We start from the raw sequence: 16,842 nt of genomic DNA on the forward strand, positions 1-16,842 counted from the left end.
CTGAGTGGCTGGTACCAAAGTGGCTGCTGATGACAGTGCACCAGGCTGATCCTGCAAAACAGGATAGCAGGTCATGTCCCGTAGCGGTGGGGGAGGTCGATTTGTTCTTGGTTTCTTTTTTGGCGGATGAGACGACTTCAGTGACTTCTGGTAAACAGGGCACCCCCTCCAGGATGCCATGTGGTGGGGATCGTGTGTCGTTCCCAAACATCTGGCACAGGTACGTTTCTCCAAAGAAGGGAGTGTGCAGTTCTCCACTAAATGTGGGCCAGCAGACTTAACACACCGCAACGGCAGGGAGCAGTAATTCCCAGTATGTCGTAAACGTTGGCATTTGCGACAGATGGCTGTCCCGTTGCGGCCCTCGTACGATTCAGTCCGGACTTTCGTGTACAGAAGATACCGGATTTGGTAAATGTGCTCTATGTCCTCCCTCCGGGAAAGGGAGACGACGTGGGTAGGACAGGGGATCAATGCCCTGGTCTCAGGATTCCTTTTGCTATACTGGTGGACCAAATCGAGTCGAAGCAGTTCCTCCTTGACCTCCTCTGCCTTGACCTCTGGTGGCAAGTCCTTGATGACGATTTTGGTTCGGCGATTACCCGACGTCTGGTGGGTAAAGTAAGGCATCGCCTTCGATTTTACTAAATCGAGAATGGTAAGATAGTCGTCCCTACTGTCAAGCAGGTATTTCACATGAGCTTTTTGGTAAACAGCTCTCAATTGGCCGACAATGAGCCGCTGGAGCTTAGTGTTCAGTTTCGTATAGTTAGTGACGTTATAGACCACAATGGGGGGTATCTTCTCTTTCTTCAGAGGGCTTGGCGGGATCTCTTGAGAAGGAGGGTCGGGAGCATGAGCCATTTCCTCATCCACAGGACCCTCCGGTACCGCGTCCCCCGGCAGGGAGGTATCGGAATACGATCCGCTGCCACCATAGCCCGCGTGGGCGGAGGGGCGTCTGGAGCGACGGCCAGAGGGCTTTCCGACTGTGTCAGGGTGTCCAGAAGACGCGCCACGGCGGTGGGCCGGCGTAGAAAGAGGTGCAGGGACAGCCGGGTGGTGGTCAGACAGAGTCGATGTGTTCGCCGCATCACTACGAGAAAGATCAATTACTAGGCGTTCAGGTGAATCGTCGGACGACGACGACGACGCGGATGAACGGACCCTAACACGCGGCGGTGGACCGTCTTCGTGATGATCGGTTTCAGTGCCGGTGGTGTCCACCGGTGATTTGTGGCGGCTGGCGCGATTCAATCGATCCTTCGCCCGTTGCGAGGTGGGCGGAGCAATATACGTGACGGGAGGCCGTGACGAGCGGCGTTTCCGACGCGGATCTCCTCGAAGAGCGGCGGTGCGAGATTCGGAGAGTTGCGAAGGTTGCTCCGCGAGCTTCTCCTTAGTGGACCCAGGTCCGCCTGACATGGCCAAGGGCCCGGCACGAGAAGACTACGCACACCAAAAACGTCCCAGCTATCCTGGAGTATTAACTACTAAAATACCAACTCCGATATAGCAAGTATACCATAGTTGTTAATATAGGAAAATACTTACGGGCAACTAACCTGTGTAAGTAAGTCGTACAATCACGCGCTTCATATGCACTAATGTAGACAAAGAGGCTGCGAGTTTGTCAAGTGGTGAGAAGCCGCATACGCATACTTTCTGAGTTAATTTCATTCTGTTTTCAATTCAGTTACTCTGTACTTGAAAATGGGACGGTAACTTTGCTGGCTGATGTCGGATTGTGGTTCCGAGAACGTAGGCAAATTTTCTGGCCCTGAGTATACACATGGTTGACACTGTAAACTTCAAATTTGTGTTGATGTTGTGCACAGCATATACTGTATTTGCTTCTAACAGCACGTGTTGCCCAATGCAAGGCCTAAAGTTCACAGACAATCTTTGTTGATGACTAGGGTGCACAGATTCGTGAGGATGCTCTATAATTTATATGTGTTGATTGTGAAACTTTACAATCTGATCACGTTTGGACGAAGCCACATACGTTAGCAGCACATCTGCGCTAAAGTGAGGGTTGAATCTTCGTTGACGGAACCGTTCACCGAAGTGTTACCCCTACAGGAAAATGAGCTGTTGATAGTGCCCGCACTCACTGTACATGGTTCGAATACGGCTGGTTCTCACGCATCACTCTACAAACAGCCACGTGATCAACATTACTAGCTGCAGCTAATTGTCTTACGCTGTCACTAGGATTGTCGTAAGCTAGACAAAGGAGCTGCACCACCAGTCGAGAGAAGTGCTCCTCAAGATGACCGTCAGTTGCCTCAGTCGTTCTCCTTTCAGGGTATTGTGGAACCGAAAATCTTTCCCGATATAAACGTTGGGTGCCACGGCCAGTAGCAGCTGGACTCGCATTCGGGAGGACGACGGTTCAATCCCGGGTCGGGCCATCCTGATTTAGGTTTTCCGTGATTTCCCTAAATCACTTCAGGCAAATGCAGGGATGGTTCCTTTGAAAGGGCACGGCTGACTTCCTTCCCCGTTCTTCCCTAACCCAATGAGACCGATGAGCTCGTTGCCTGATCTCCTTCCCCAAACAACCGAACCCAAGTTGCAGCTGCTATGCACAGCAAATGGGTATCTGTCAGCTCTGCACTCCAGTGCATTCTACCTGGCAGCACATCTGTGACGACCACTAAACAGTTGATCTACTTGCTTAATGCTAATAGAGCAGTGAAGTTAATCGCTTGCCATCGCAAGCAATGAAGTTCGTCTCATGTAAACACTAGCACGTGAAGTAGGCCAAATGTCAACATTACCTTCATTTAATTGGAAGAACAAATGCTGTCAGTGAACCTGAGAATTCCAACTTACTGTACATTTAAACACAACCTAACGGCCGGCCGGTGTGACAGAGTGGTTCTACGTGCTTCAGTCTGGAAGGTCGCAGGTTCGAATCCTGCCTCAGGCGTTGATGTGTTTGTTAGGTTATTTAGGTTTAAGTAGTTCTAAGTTCTAAGGGATTGATGACCTCAGCTGTTAATTCCCAGAGTGCTCAGAGCCATTTGAACCATTTGACAACCTAACGAAGAGGTTATTTCGAACATTTTATGTAAGAAATCTTTTCAAGTGATGCTGGTCCGTGCGTGTATGTAGCCCATGATTAATGCCATTATGAAGAGAAGCAGAAGATGAGGTCTAACAGGGAAATGAACGTTTCGTGAACCATGTACAAATAGCACATTTCATTCCTCTGTGGTTCATATGGCTCTGAGCACTATGGGACTTAACTTCTGAGGTCATCAGTCCCCTAACTACCTAACTAAACTAAGGACATCACACACATCCATGCCCATGGCAGGATTCGAACCTACAACGTAGCGGTCGCGCTGTTCCACACTATAGCGCCTAGAACCGCTCGTCCACACCGGCCAGATCATTCCTCTGTCTCTGAGGAATATTTCCTATAAGTTTGGCCATACCTTTCTGTTAAACATTGTATAAAAAATGATGCATAGTCACATTCCTATACGACGTCAAAGGCTTGCGAGGCAGCGGTGGAAAAGTGGTTTTGACAGCAGAGCCCCGTCACACTTGTTGGAGCGGCAGCGCAGCCCGAGCCACGGCGCCCTCCCTTCCCCAGGAGCGATCGCGACATCGCCGGCTGAATGGCCCAGTGTACCACCCTCTCCTACCCCCTACCCCCCTCTTCTACCACTCACCCTCTCCTACCCGTCAAGTGCCCGCTATTACTCAGCCAGCTCCTACCGTAACGAGCAGAGTAAACACATCGAGCCGGCTTCTGAGTGCTGCTCTCGAGACGCTAGCGCCCACCCGGGCGACCTCTTTGTTTGCCGGCTTTTCGTAATGTCATTTACTGAGAGATTCAATATTGGTGCAGTTCTCTCTTTTATTGCCTCAGGAGCCTTTTCGTCTTTTTTAAAAAGTGTTTGCCACAAGCAGGGAAATTAAAATTAGACGTCCCACCTCATGTCGCAATAATGCCATTCCGCCATCAGGAATTTGCTGGGCCAGCGTGCCACAGAAATCAGAACTGCAAGATTTGGTAATATTTTGCTCTCATTGCTGCTTTTCACGGTATCTTGAACCCAAACCTATCGTTTTCCATTTCAACTTCATGTATGTTTCACCTCATTGCAAAAGATGCCTAACATCTAATTATTTATTACAGGTTTACTCATACTCTTTTGTGCACAAGTGACTATTGTTATTATTATCCGGCTTTTATCGGCCTGGTAGATCATACGTCAGTGTCTCAGTCTGTCACCAGTGAGTGCACTCCCGAACTGGTTGAGTCCAGTGCAAGTCAACTTCCACCTGTGAGGATATTACACTATTTCATGCACCCATCTTTTCATGGGTTTGGCAAGCAAATGAACTTCTTCTGATCTTCCCACCTTCCACGACGAGCATCTATAGTTGTCGAAGTCCTCTCTCTGCCCATCTCCTTCGCTACTCCTCTCTCCCATCTGTCCATCGCTTCCATCCCCCTCTCTCTTCACCTCTTCCACATGGTACTTTGTGTCCATCTCCTTCTGCCTCCCTCTCTGTCCATGTCTTCCGAAACCTCCTCTCTCTGTCCATCCACTGCCCCCCCCCCCCCCTCTGTCCATCTGCTGCATCCACCTCTCTCTACATCCTCTTTCCAAACTCCATTGGTCCAAACTATTTTTCCATTTGTCCATCTCCCCCCCCCCCCTCCCTATTCCTGTACACATATATCCTTTCTCTTTCAAGCTCCTCCAAAATTGGCTCTGAGCACTATGGGACTTTACATCTGAGGTCCTAACTAGCCTAAGGACTTCACACTCATCCATGCCTGAGGCAGCCTTCCCAGCTCCTCTTCTCCTCTGTCTGTGTCAATTCCCCATCAATTCCCTGTCCCCTTTCTCTCCTCATCACCTCATACTCACTACTCTACTCGCTATCTCTTCCTCCCACTGTCTGGTCATCAGCCCCTCTTCGCCTTCTCCTCTCTCTGTCCATCTCTTCCTTACCCCTGTCTGCATCCCTTTCCTCCTCACCCATTCTCCCTCCACTTTATCAAGCTGACCAATGGGAGGCTGGTGGTTCTTATCTCCACAGTATTTCTTTCCAGAGTGTACCTAATATGAGTACCAAATTTGGTTGATATCGTTCCACAGGTTTATGATGAGTTCTTACCAGTAGGTTTTCCTGCATGGACACATATACTTAGACATAATAAAATTGTTTCACCTTTATTTGCACATAGGGCCTTCAAGCGTAACGCAACTCCCGAGGCATACGAAGCTTGTAGGAAACTCCGAAACAGAACCAAGCAAAGCGTGAGGAATGCCAAAATCAGACATGCCAGCTCTGTCGTATGCGGCCTATCAAAACCTGCTGCACTGTGGAAAAAGCTGCGCAGTTTCGGTATAGGGAAGCGAAGATCTGACGCTGTTTAACAAGTGTCTGCAGAAGAATTAAACGATTTCTTCTCGACACCTGTAAACTGCCACGCAGTGACAAATTACCAGCCCCAAGATATCAATCTCTCGAGAGACAAGTTTTTCCTAAAACATGTCACTACCGGCACAGTACACAAGGCAATTATGAGAATCTCTTCTGAGGCAGTAGGAAATGATGGAGTGAGCATTGGCATGATTAAGAACGTCGTAGACACTATTATTCCAGTTATCACAGACATCTTCAACCTGTCTCTTGTCAGTAGTACATATCCTACTGAGTGGAAGCAAAGTTTAATTCAACCTATACCCAAGACTGACAACCCTAAGTAACCAGGTGACTACAGGCTGATCAGCATACTACCTGCAATATCTAAAGCCCTAGAATACATCGTCCATGAACAGCTGACGGATTACCTCAAAACTCATAACATCCATGACGAATATCAGTCAGGCTTTCTAAAGCACCATAGTACAGCAACTGCATTAATCAAAGTAACTGATGACATTAAACATGCTATGGACAGACGTGAAGCTACTATCCTAACACTGCTTGACTTTAGCAAGGCTGTTGATACAGTTGACTTCTCTATATTACTAATTAAAATGAAACAGCTGAATTTCTCAAACAGCACAATACACTTGTTCGACAGCTACCTCAAAAACAGTAGTCAACAAGTCATTTGTGGGTCGGAAAAGTCATCATCGAAAAACGTGCGCTCTGGACTTCCCCAAGGCTCTGTCCTTTGTCCATTACTCTTCTCACTGCACATTAATGATATTTCTTCAGTGATTCACTCCTGCAACTACCATCTATATGCCGACGACATCCAACTGTACATAAGTGCAAGCCCCAAGAACATTGCTGACGCAGTAGCGAGTGTGAACGCATATCTTTGCTCTGTTTCTCGATAGGCACAGAACCTAGGTCTGAAACGAAACCCCAAGAAATCCCAGGTCATACTTATATCTCATCCAAAGTTAATCATCCGGTACTTTCGCGAAACACTTCCTCAAATACTCCTCAATGGTACCCAACTACCATACCAAAAAGAGTAAAAGACCTAGGAATAATCTTGGATGAACACCTAAACTGGGAAGAACAAACAGTCTCAGCTTGCCGGAAAGCGCTCTCCTCCCTACATGCAACTCAAAAATTTAGAAAAATATTTCCAACCCATGTTAAACAAAAATTAGTCCAAACACTAGTCTTGCCTAATAATTTCTGCTGTGATGTAGTTCAAAACGGCACAAATAGTGGAAATTCTAGATGCCTCGAGCTAGTGATGAATGCTTGCGTTAGATACGTGTGCCATACTCGGTTGTATGATCATATCAGTCCTTCATACTTCCAGCCAGGTTGGATACGCCCACATAAGGCACGCGATCTCCACACGATGTACTTACTTCATCGATTTCTTAGCCACTGGTGCCCCCAATACTTATCTTCTCACATTAAACAACTATCATCATTCCACAATCGCAGTACCAGATCGGATACGTCTAGCATTTTGGCTGTACGTTTACATAACACAAAATCTTTCTCCTTGTCATTCTCCATCTCAGCCATACGACTGTGGAACGCGCTCCCCTGTGATATGCGTTTTATCCAGATCCACTCAACATTCAAGAGGGAACTCAAAACTTACATATTAGGGACGGTATAGCCACCATTGTTGTGGCCCTCTCATCTCTTTCTTTCTCATCTCCATCACAGCTTCTAATTTTATCATTCTATTTCTCTTCCTCTAACCTATCTACCACTTACATATCTCTTTCATCCCATTCTATCGTCTTATGTCTCTGCTCGATGAAAATAACTCACAAGCAGCAAGAACATAACGAGAAAATTCCCAACTATCAATAGGACTGACATTCACAAAAGAAAAGTATGTTTACTTTCATATACATAGTCATTACTATTATTATTATTATTATTCTTGATTGTTATAATTATTATTTTATTGTTATTATTATCATTGTACTACTGTTATAATCTCTATTTTTTCTTTAACATCAATACTGTATAATATGTTCTTAATGTTCTGTAGAAACTGTAACGCGTTCAGTCTGAGTATGCCTAGTTAGGTGTAAGGGAGGACCTGAAGGCCCTAATCTTGCCAGGTAAAATAAATGCATAAATAAATAAATATAATTCACTCGTATCTCTATCGAATTCCATCCTGTAGTTTAATTTTCACACAGCTTACGAGATCTTAATTTCTGAACTACGTGCTGTATGATGATATAATTGTGAAGGTAGATCTGGTATCTCCTGCGAAATATGTTGTGAGTACAGTTACTAGTAAAGAAATAATAAATTGAAACGTTTGCATGATGTGGCAGTTTCCATGCATCTCAATGTTTATGATGTCAGAGTTTCTGAAAAACTTTTGGAAATTTGTGGTAAGGACTACGGGACCAAACTGCTGAGGTCATCGGTCACTAGGCTTACTCAATACTTAATCTAAGTTAAACACACACACCCATGCCCGAGGGAGGACTCGAACCTCCGACGTTGCGAGTCGCGCTAACCGAGACAAGACGCCCTAGACTGCACCGCTACCCCATGCGGCAGAGATTCTGAACCATGCATAGTACAGTAAAATAACTTTCCTGGTACATTCGATGGTATATATGAATACAGTCTACAAAATGGGTTGCAAATACAGTTAGTAGTAAAGAAGTAATAAATTAAAAAGTCATTTTTCACGCAGCACCTTTACTGCATGAGCAGAGAAAATGTAGTAATCGACGTTCTTTTTTTCGTTTCATCGTTTTGCATGGCGTCATCAGCGAGAAAATGTTCCGTTATTGTTTGAAATCATATGTAAAGTTTGTTGCAAATCAACATTGTTCTCTCCCACAAATACTAAAGTAAGGACATTTGCGCACTGTAGGCTACACCGCTTGTTCAGCCCCGTCTCCACCCATTTGATAGGTAGGCGGCTCTTACCACCACAGCGATTCCATCCAGACAGTAAGCGTTACGTGTAACAAGTTCAGCTGACATCGGTCCAATGATATAGGAGATGTGTGGCACATATACAATCAAACATATACTCCTGGAAATGGAAAAAAGAACACATTGACACCGGTGTGTCAGACCCACCATACTTGCTCCGGACACTGCGGAGGGCTGTACAAGCAATGATCACACGCACGGCACAGCGGACACACCAGGAACCGCGGTGTTGGCCGTCGAATGGCACTAGCTGCGCATCATTTGTGCACCGCCGCCGTCAGTGTCAGCCAATTTGCCGTGGCATACGGAGCTCCATCGCAGTCTTTAACACTGGTAGCATGCCGCGACAGCGTGGACGTGAACCGTATGTGCAGTTGACGGACTTTGAGCGAGGGCGTATAGTGGGCATGCGGGAGGCCGGGTGGACGTCCCGCCGAATTGCTCAACACGTGGGGCGTGAGGTCTCCACAGTCCATCGATGTTGTCGCCATTGGTCGGCGGAAGATGCACGTGCCCGTCGACCTGGGACCGGACCGCAGCGACGCACGGATGCACGCCAAGACCGTAGGATCCTACGCAATGCCGTAGGGGACCACACCGCCACTTCCCAGCAAATTAGGGACACTGTTGCTCCTGGGGTATCGGCGAGGACCATTCCCAACCGTCTCCATGAAGCTGGGCTACGGTCCCGCACACCGTTAGGCCGTCTTCCGCTCACGCCCCAACATCGTGCAGCCCGCCTCCAGTGGTGTCGCGACAGGCGTGAATGGAGGGACGAATGGAGACGTGTCGTCTTCAGCGATGAGAGTCGCTTCTGCCTTGGTGCCAATGATGGCCGTATGCGTGTTTGGCGCCGTGCAGGTGAGCGCCACAATCAGAACTGCATACGACCGAGGCACACAGGGCCAACACCCGGCCTCATGGTGTGGGGAGCGATCTCCTACACTGGCCGTACACCTCTGGTGATCGTCGAGGGGACACTGAATAGTGCACGGTACATCCAAACCGTCATCGAACCCATCGTTCTACCATTCCTAGACCGGCAAGGGAACTTGCTGTTCCAACAGGACAATGCACGTCCGCATGTATCCCGTGCCACCCAACGTGCTCTAGAAGGTGTAAGTCAACTACCCTGACCAGCAAGATCTCCGGATCTGTCCCCCATTGAGCATGTTTGGGACTGGATGAAGCGTCGTCTCTCGCGGTCTGCACGTCCAGCACGAACGCTGGTCCAGCTGAGGCGCCAGGTGGAAATGGCATGGCAAGCCGTTCCACAGGACTACATCCAGCATCTCTACGATCGTCTCCATGGGAGAATAGCAGCCTGCATTGCTGCGAAAGGTGGATATACACTGTACTAGTGCCGACATTGTGCATGCTCTGTTGCCTGTGTCTATGGGCCTGTGGTTCTGTCAGTGTGATCATGTGATGTGTCTGACCCCAGGAATGTGTCAATAAAGTTTCCCCTTCCTGGGACAATGAATACACGGTGTTCTTATTTCAATTTCCAGGAGTGTACATACAAACGTATATACACACATCCGTTAATGTAATATGCATGGATTCTGCTCATTCTAATATGTCTAAAGACGTGATATTTATTTAGTATTATTAAGACCTTTTATGATTATAGCGGATACCAAGCATCACCAAGAGCATAACCAAGATCTAAGCTAACGGGGGTGGGGGCGGTGAGACACATTGGGGAGGGGGGGGGGGGAGGGCTGGAAGAATGTCAAACATGCCAATGCTATATAACTGGTACCCTAGCATCCGTATTAGTTCATGTCTTAAAAAAATTAACATCACAGATTTATTCCGGAATACATTTTCGTCTTAGACAGAGGCAGTGAAAACATATGTAGGAGACTACTTATATCGCTGCTGCCACTTAAGTATCGGCGCCTCTGTTCAGAAGCTAATCTATCTCTCTTTCTCTGTGTTGTTGTCACATCCAAACTGGAAAGTTGCAAAATATTTGAGTTCTGAACTAAGAGTTTGGGCACCGTAAAAGTAGGAGAAGAGAGTCTGGAACCCTCCCCCCACTGTCTCATGGCTCTACAATCTCCTGAACTCTAGTCGGACCAAGTGTTAATAGCACAGTAATGTAGGCTTCTATCACTCGGTAGTGAAGGGCTTTAGTCGCTAGCTTCACTTGTTGCTTATCAGTTCGCCATTACATGTTCTGACTATACAAAAAGTTTTAACATTCTCCTACATATTTCGTTACTTAACCCAGATATTGGCAGGTATGCCTTTCAGCCTAAATGTGTTCCCAAATAGTAAGGTTTAAGGTTAGGATATATGACTAAACTGTTTCGTTTACACGTTACATTACAAATTTGTCGGCTTGAAAAATGGAGGCTGCAGTCATGTAAACTGGACTCACATCAGTTGCTTTGACCGAACCCTTTATTTTCTCATGTTTAAAATCTGTCTGATCCTCTGGGAATTCCCCTGCGTATTCCAAGTGAGTGTTGGATAAGATTGTTCAAATGCAGTTTGTCTAAAAGGGTTAAAATCTAAAGAAGTAGGATGATTTGCAAGATGGCCAGTAAACAGTTTAATTTTCCATAAACAACATGTAACGTGTATCCACAGGACATGTGGCCTGTAGTTGAAGAAGTATCATGATGATCTCTCCATTGGCAAAAGATTCCGGAATAGTCCCCCATTCGGATCTCCGGGAGAGGACTGCCAAGGGGGAGGTTACCATGAGAAAAAGATTGAATAATCAACGAAAGGATAATGTTCTACGAGTCGGGGCGTGGAATATCGGAAGCTTGAACGTGGTAGGGAAACTAGAAAATCTGAAAAGGGAAATGCAAAGGCTCAATCTCGATATAGTAGGGCTCAGTGAAGTGAAGTGGAAGAAAGATAAGGATTTCTGGTCAGATGAGTATCGGGTAATATCAACAGCAGCAGAAAATGGTATAACAGGTGTAGGATTCGTTATGAATAGGAAGGTAGGGCAGAGGGTGTGTTACTGTAAACAGTTCAGTGACTGGGTTATTCTAATCAGAATCGACATCGACATCAGACCAACACCGACAACGATAGTTCAGGTATACGTCCCGATGTCGCAAGCTGAAGATGAACAGATAGAGAAAGTGTATGAGGATATTGAAAGGGTAATGCAGTATGTAAAGGGGGACGAAAATCTAATAGTCATTGGCGACTGGAACGCAGTTGTAGGGGAAGGAGTAGAAGAAAAGGTTACAGGAGAATATGGGCTTGGGACAAGGAATGGAAGAGGATAAAGACTAATTGAATTCTGTAACAAGTTTCAGCTCGTAATAGCGACTACTCTGTTCAAGAATCACAAGAGGAGGAGGTATACTTGGAAAAGGCCGGGAGATACGGGAAGATTTCAATTAGATTACATCATGGTCAGACAGAGATTCCGAAATCAGATACTGGTTTGTAAGGCGTACCCAGGAGCAGGTATAGACTCAGATCACAATATAGTAGTGATGAAGAGTAGGCTGAAGTTCAAGACATTAGTCAGGAAGAATCAATACGCAAAGAAGTGGGATACGGAAGTTCTAAGGAATGACGAGATACGTTTGAAGTTCTCTAACGCTATAGATCCAGCAATAAGGAATAGCGCAGTAGGCAGCACAGTTGAAGTGGAATGGACATCTCTAAAAAGGGCCATCACAGAAGTTGGGAAGGAAAACATAGGTACAAAGAAAGTAGCTGCAAAGAAGTTCAGTTGATTGATGAAAGGAGGAAGTACAAACATGTTCCGGAAAAATCAGGAATACAGAAATACAAGTCGCTGAGGAATGAAATAAATAGGAAGTGCAGGGAAGCTAAGACGAAATGGCTGCAGGAAAAATGTGAAGACATCGAAAAAGATATGATTGTCGGAAGGACAGACTCAGCATACAGGAAAGTCAAAACAACCTTTGGTGACATTAAAAGCAACGGTGGTAACATTAAGAGTACAACGGGAATTCCACTGTTAAATGCAGAGGAGAGAGCAGCTAGGTGGAAAGAATACATTAAAAGCCTCTATGAGGCTGAAGATTTGTCTGATGTGATAGAAGAAGAAAAAGGAGTCGATTTAGAAGAGATAGGGGATCCAGTATTGGAATCGGAATTTAAAAGAGCTTTGGAGGACTTACGGTTAAATAAGGTAGAAGGGATAGATAACATTCCATCAGAATTTCTAAAATCATTAGGGGAAGTGTCAACAAAACAACTATTCACGTTGGTGTGTAGAATTTATGAGTCTGGCGACATACCATTTGACTTTCGGAAAAGCATCATCCACACAATTCCGAAGAAGGCAAGAGCTGACAAGTGCGAGAATTATAGCACAATCAGCTTAACAGCTCATTCATCGAAGCTGCTTACAAGAGTAATATACTGAAGAATGGAAAAGAAAATTGAGAATGCGCTAGGTGACGATCAGTTTGGCTTTAGGAAAAGTAAAGGCACCAGAGAGGCAATTCTGACGTTACGGCTAATAATGGAAGCAAGGCTAAAGAAAAATCAAGATACGTTCATAGGATTTGTCGACCTGGAAAAAGGTTTCGACAGTATAAAATGGTGCAACCTGTTCAAGATTCTGAAAAAAGTAGGCGTAAACTATAGGGAAAGACGGGTCATATACAATATGTACAACAACCAAGAGGGAATAATAAGAGTGGACGATCAAGGACGAAGTGCTCGTATTAAGAAGAGTGTAAGACAAGGCTGTAGCCTTTCGCCCCTACTCTTCAATCTGTACATCGAGGAATCAATGATGGAAAAAAAAGGAAGGTTCAGGAGTGGAATTAAAATACAAGGTGAAAGGATATCAATGATACTATTCGCTGATATTGCTATCCTGAGTAAAAGTGCAGAAGAATTCACTGGTGACATTGCTATCCTGAGTGAAAGTGAAGAAGAATTAAATGATCTGCTGATCAGAATGAACAGTCTAATGAGTACACGGTATGGTTTGAGAGTAAATCGGAGAAAGACGAAGGTAGTGAGAAGTAGTAGAAATGAGAACAGGGAGAAACTTAACATCAGGATTGATGGGCACGAAGTCAATGAAGTTAAGGAATTCTGCTACCTAGACAGTAAAACAACCAATGGCGGACGGAGCAAGGAGGACATCAAAAGCAGACTCGTTATGGCAAAAAAGGCATTTCTGGCCAAGAGAAGTCTACTAATATCAAATACCGGCCTTAATTTGAGGAAGAAATTTCTGAGGACGTACGTCTGGAGTACAGCGTTGTATGGTAGTGAAACATGGACTGTGGGAAAACCGGAACAGAAGAGAATCGAAGCATTTGAGATATGGTGCTATAGACGAATGTTGAAAATTGGGTGGACTGATAAGGTAAGGAATGAGGAGATTCTACGCAGAATCGGAGAGGAAAGGAATATGTGGAAAACACTGATACGGAGAAGGGACAGGATGATAGGACATCTGCTAAGACATGAGGGAATGGCTTCCATAGTAATAGAGGGAGCTGTAGAGGGCAAAAACTGTAGAGGAAGACAGAGAGTGGAATACGTCGAGCAAATAACTGAGGACGTAGGTTGCAAGTGCTACTTTGTGATGAAGAGGTTAGCACAGGTAAGGAATTCGTGGCGGGCCGCATCAAACCAGTCAGTAGACTGATGACAAAAAAAAAAAAATATTATAACAACATTTACGACGCTTTCCAAAATGAAGTGCCGTACACTTGAGGAAGCAGCTGAAAGAAACAAAGACGGAAGTACATTGTTGGGTGAAGATCTTGCAGAAGAGGTCATTTAGTACTGTCTTCTTTAAGTGAAAAGGCATACAATTGACTGAAAGAAAAAACAATGAACACCCTTCAAAAGATCACCTTTCTGGAAAAAGAAGGACAGTCTTTTACTTAAACGCCACAAAACCAAACTGTCAGAAACCAAGCTTACAAGACGATCCTATAGCAGGGCTTTGGATTCAGCAAAGAACACATAGCGGAACTTTATAACCTTCTGGAAGATGTTATATTATACCTACTTCGAAGCTTTCTCTGATTTAACACCTTTTTCTCATTTTGTTTAGTGTTATTTTGATCACTTTTACAACGCCTCCAATTTTGACAACTGTTTTTCGAACTCCCTAAAAGTAAGTTTCCCGAAAATATTTTTTAATAATAATTTTAATTACATTTCCGAAGAGTAAAATGTAAATGGTGCATATCATTCTAAATTAAATGTTACACGCTGTAAAAAAAACTGTGTTTTTGGTATTTTAATTATTCTAAAAATCAGAAACAAAAATAGGTATTTGGTTTTCGAGTCTTACCTCCATACAGGGTGGTCAGAAAGAGACTGAAAAGCTTGTAAGGTAGGTTCTGCTCAGACATAACTATTAAGAAGAGATACATGGGTAGTGAAAATTCCAAGTTAAGTATCACTGAATTTAGCCAGTGAAGCCGTTTCGAGCGCACTCAAGCGGCCCGCCAAATACAGTCAGTATCAATTGTTCTGACAGCGTAAATAACAGTGCACGAGTCCGTTCAGCCTCTGGCACAAGTTCGATCCTTACTATCGTGTCGTATCCAATTTTTGTATCGCTGTCCTGTTCTGTTTTAGGAAACCAAACGGAGAGCGCTTTTGGAAAAACCGTCTCTGGTGGGCCACCTGAGTCTGCGTGCGTTACAGCCTGATTGGATAACTTCATTGCTAAATTCTGGAAAGTTGCAACGTTTCGAAACTTTTTCTGAACAATTTTTCCACAACACAGTCTACTCTCCAACACCCTTACAATCTTTCGGACTATTTCTGAACAGAATGAGATTTTCACTCTGCAGCGGAGTGTGCGCTGATATGAAACTTCCTGGCTGATTAAAACTGTGTGCCCGACCGAGACTCGAACTCGGGACCTTTGCCTTTCGCGGGCAAGTGCTCTACCAACTGAGCTACCGAAGCACGACTCACGTCCGGTACTCACAGCTTTACTTTTGCCAGTATCCGTCTCCTACCTTCCAAACTTTACAGAAGCTCTTCTGCGAACCTTGCAGAACTAGCACTCCTGAAAGAAAGGATACTGCGGAGACATGGCTTAGCCACAGCCTGGGGGATGTTTCCAGAATGAGATTTTCACTCTGCAGCGGAGTGTGCGCTGATATGAAACTTCCTGGCAGATTAAAACTGTGTGCCCGACCGAGACTGGAACTCGGGACCTTTGCCTTTCGCGGGCAAGTGCTCTACCAACTGAGCTACCGAAGCACGACTCACGTCCGGTACTCACAGCTTTATTTTTTTATTTCTGAACATCTTACATATAATCATGCTGATAAATTAGGGATAACTGCTGAACATATCTCCACACAAGGTGGCACTACACAAAACTGGCACTAATAGCATAAGCACATAGGGAACACACACGACACAGATCTGTACGTTCACGGTATTAGTTATAATTTGAGAAAAGCGTCGCGAAACACATGTTCTACTAAACGCCATTGCTTCCTGCTAATTTACCACGATATCAATATGGGATATAATCACCATGCACACCAATGGGTTTGCATACTCTGGATCAGGTGGTCGAGCAGCTGCTGGGGCATAGCCTCCCAATCTTGCGCCAGTGCTTGTCGGAGCTCCTGAAGTGTCGTAGGGGTTTGAAAACGTGCAGCGATACGTCGACCGAGACCATCCCAGACGTGCTCGATGGGCTTTAGGTTTGAAGAACAGGTAGCCACTCCACTCGCCTGATATTTTCTGTTTCAAGGTGCTCCTCCACGATGGCAGCTCAGTGAGGCCGTGCGTTATCATCCACCAGGAGGAAGGTGGGACCCACTGCAACCCTGAAAAGGCGGACATAATGGTGCAAAATGACGTCCCGATACACCTCACCTCTTACAGTTCCTCTGTCAAAGACATGCAGCGGTGTACGTGCACCAGTCATAGTCCCACCCCAAAACCATCAAACCACGACCTCCATACAGGTCCCTTTCAATGACATTAAGGGGTTGGTATCAGGTTCCTGGGTCACACCAAATGAAAACCCGGCGAGAATCACTGTTGAGACTGTACCTGGATTGTCTGTGAATATAACCTGGGACCACTGTTCAAATGGCCATGTACTGTGTTCTTGACACCAGGCTTTAGGGGCTCTTCTGTGACCTGGGGTCAGTGGAATGCATCTTACAGGTCTCCGGGCGAATAAACCACGTCTGTTCAGTGGTCTGTAGACTGTATATCTGGAGACAGGCTGCGGCTGCGGTAACATCCCGAGCAAGGCTGCCTGCAGTTCTCCGTGGCCGTTTGCTGGCACTGATGGTGAGATATCGGCCTTCTTGTGGTGTTGTGCACTGTGGGCGTCCCGTGCTGTAGCGCTTCGACACGTTTCCTGTCTGCTGGAATCGTGGCCATAATCATGAGATCACACTTTGTGCAACGCGGAGGGCCCGTGCTACAACCTGCTGTGTTTGACCAGCCTCCAGTCGCCCTAGTAAGCTACCCCTCATAACGTTATCAATA

The 16,842-nt window shown here is 45.6% G+C and overlaps 1 non-coding gene across 1 annotated transcript; it reads right to left on the reverse strand.

Moving 5' to 3' along the window:
* Positions 1-15,211: 15,211 nt before the first annotated feature.
* On the reverse strand, positions 15,212-15,286 carry Trnas-cga (transfer RNA serine (anticodon CGA)). Its single transcript has one exon. It is a non-coding gene; the product is annotated as a tRNA-Ser (tRNA).
* Positions 15,287-16,842: the final 1,556 nt, after the last annotated feature.

This window comes from Schistocerca gregaria, chromosome 4, assembly GCF_023897955.1.
Source record: "Schistocerca gregaria isolate iqSchGreg1 chromosome 4, iqSchGreg1.2, whole genome shotgun sequence".
NCBI classification, from domain to species: Eukaryota; Metazoa; Arthropoda; class Insecta; order Orthoptera; family Acrididae; genus Schistocerca; species Schistocerca gregaria.